Source organism: Austrofundulus limnaeus, unplaced genomic scaffold (genome assembly GCF_001266775.1).
Source record: "Austrofundulus limnaeus strain Quisiro unplaced genomic scaffold, Austrofundulus_limnaeus-1.0 Scaffold391, whole genome shotgun sequence".
In the NCBI taxonomy this organism is placed as follows: Eukaryota; Metazoa; Chordata; class Actinopteri; order Cyprinodontiformes; family Rivulidae; genus Austrofundulus; species Austrofundulus limnaeus.
Window position 1 is genome coordinate 53,324 of NW_013952793.1, and position 2,338 is coordinate 55,661.

The window sequence follows — 2,338 nt, forward strand, 5'->3', positions numbered from 1 at the left end:
TGGTTATTCAGTGTGGGATGGATGATTAAATTTACATACTAAAAGCCATTACACCTTGTGTGTTTGTTGCCAAGGTTAGTAAAATGCAAAATATTTTAAGTGATCAGAAACACAGATTGCAAGACTGGCTGTTTTTTTGTTTAAAAAGAAAAGCCAGAAAAAAGGGGGTATATACAGTAGGAGTGGGGTAATGAAGGAAAAAAATAAAGTTTATTTAAGAATGAGGTTGTGTTAGAATCCTTTTTTCGATTTGTTTTGCTGGTCCAGAATTAGAGTTCTTAATTCAAAATAAAATCAACTGAATATTCTAGTACACTCACTGAGACTTTTCATTTTGTTGTAACACACACACACGCACGCACGCACGCACGCACGCACGCACGCACGCACACACACACACACACAAATGCATCAACAAATGTTTAAATACTCAAGTTCCCAACAGCAGAATGTGAGTTTAGCCTGTTACCATGGTGAATAAGTCAGGCTCAAAATAAGATGAATCCGTTGTCTGACGTTTTGCCTTTAAGACCCTGTTTTCTGTTTTATTCACTTCAAGTTATTCTCACCAATCTGGTGAGAGATGAATGGTAGATTGGTGCTGTGTCTCCAGTGATGCGAGCTCTGTACCGGTTTGTCGTGGTGAAGCCAGAGCTGAGCCAGAAGGCAAAGCTCTGGATTTACCAGTTGGTCTACGTTCCTACCTCATCTATAGTCACGAGCTTTGGGTAGTGGCCGAAAGAACGAGATCGCGGATACAACAAGCCAAAATGAGTTTCCTTCGCAGGGTGTCTGGGCTCTCCCTTAGAGAAAGGGTGAGAAGCTCAGTCTTCTGGGAGGGACTCAGAGTAGAGCCGCTGCTCCTCCACGTTGAGAGGAGCCAGTTGAGGTGGCTCTGGCATCTGGTTAAGATGCCTCCTGGACGCCTCGCTGGTGAGGTGTTCTGGGCACGAAGGCTCAGAGCAAGACCCAGGACACGCTGGAGGGACTATGTTTCTCAGCTGGCCTGGGAACACCTTGGGATTCCCCCGGATGAGCTGGCCCAAGTGGCTGGGGTGAAGGAAGTCTGGGTCTCTCTGCTTAGGCTGCTGCCGCCGCGACCCGACCCCAGGTAAGCGGAAGAAAATAGACGGGCGAAGTTATTCTCAGTTTGTCAACTTCTTGTACAGTTTGGGTCATTTATGGACCCTGTTGTGGACCCAGTCACCTCTGTGTACCTCAGTACTACAGGACCCAATCACTACTGCATACCAGCCTGGACCTTTACGGACAGCTAAAACTTTTTACCTTGATGTACCAGCTGGACCATGTTGCCACTAAAACACCCGATCGCTGTTGTGTACCAGCCTAGACCTTGAAGAAACTTAAAGACCCCAATACCTCTGTGTACCAGCCTGGATTTATGAACAACAAAAAGGCACACTCATCTTTGTGTATCAACCTGGAACTCAGAACGTAAAAAAACAACTTGATCACATGTAGACCAGCCTTCACCACATGAAGAACCCATCAAACATTTCTTCACTCATAGTGGTGTACAGAGCCACCTGTCCTTCAGTTGAGAAACTATTGTATGACTGAGTAAAGGGCCAGACTTTGAGTTTTTTTCTAATCCTGAGAATAAAGTCATATTCTTACAAGAAAAAAAGTCATTATTAAAAAAAAATCAAAATGTGCGTTAGATTTACTTAAATAAATTATGTTCAACAGGTTCTACTCAATGGAATGGAGTAAATCCAAAGCTATTTTTTCACTTACTTTGTAAGTGAATGTGAAGTCTAATTGTGTTAGATTTACTCAATTCAGTTGAGTAGATAATTTTATTTATTTATTTTTTTTGTGAATGAGAAAGAATACGTAATATTCAACCAATTTGCTGCTGTGGACAGCCTCCAATTTACTGTTTATAAAATAGTCCACGATTGCTTTTGGGTTGCTTCCGCCACATTATGTGACATTTTTTTAAATGCAGCCACTAACTGCAATGCCACATGGGCGTTTATCATATGAACCCATATGCCATCAGGTCCCTGACGTTGGAGACACCACGCTTGCTGGGGTTTCATCTTTTTTTTCTAGCCACTTCAGTAGAAAACATAACTGAATATTAGTTTCTTCATCAATAGTTACTTTTTAAAAAATACTATAAAAAACAAGAAAAAGAAAGAGAAGAAAAATAATGGAAAAGATTGAAAGATAGATTAGAAAATATCTGTCATATCACCAAGAAAACACAAGACAACACACCCGACATCTGTCTGCACCACTGAGAAAATCAAAACACAGCAACAAAATATATGTTTATATAATACATACATATGTAGATATGCATATATAT

General features: G+C 41.0%; 1 pseudogene; it reads right to left on the reverse strand.

Moving 5' to 3' along the window:
* Positions 1 to 1,309, reverse strand: part of LOC106528593 (C-C chemokine receptor type 3-like) — a 9,591-nt pseudogene extending 8,282 nt beyond the window's left edge.
* Between the last annotated feature and the right edge of the window lie 1,029 nt (positions 1,310 to 2,338).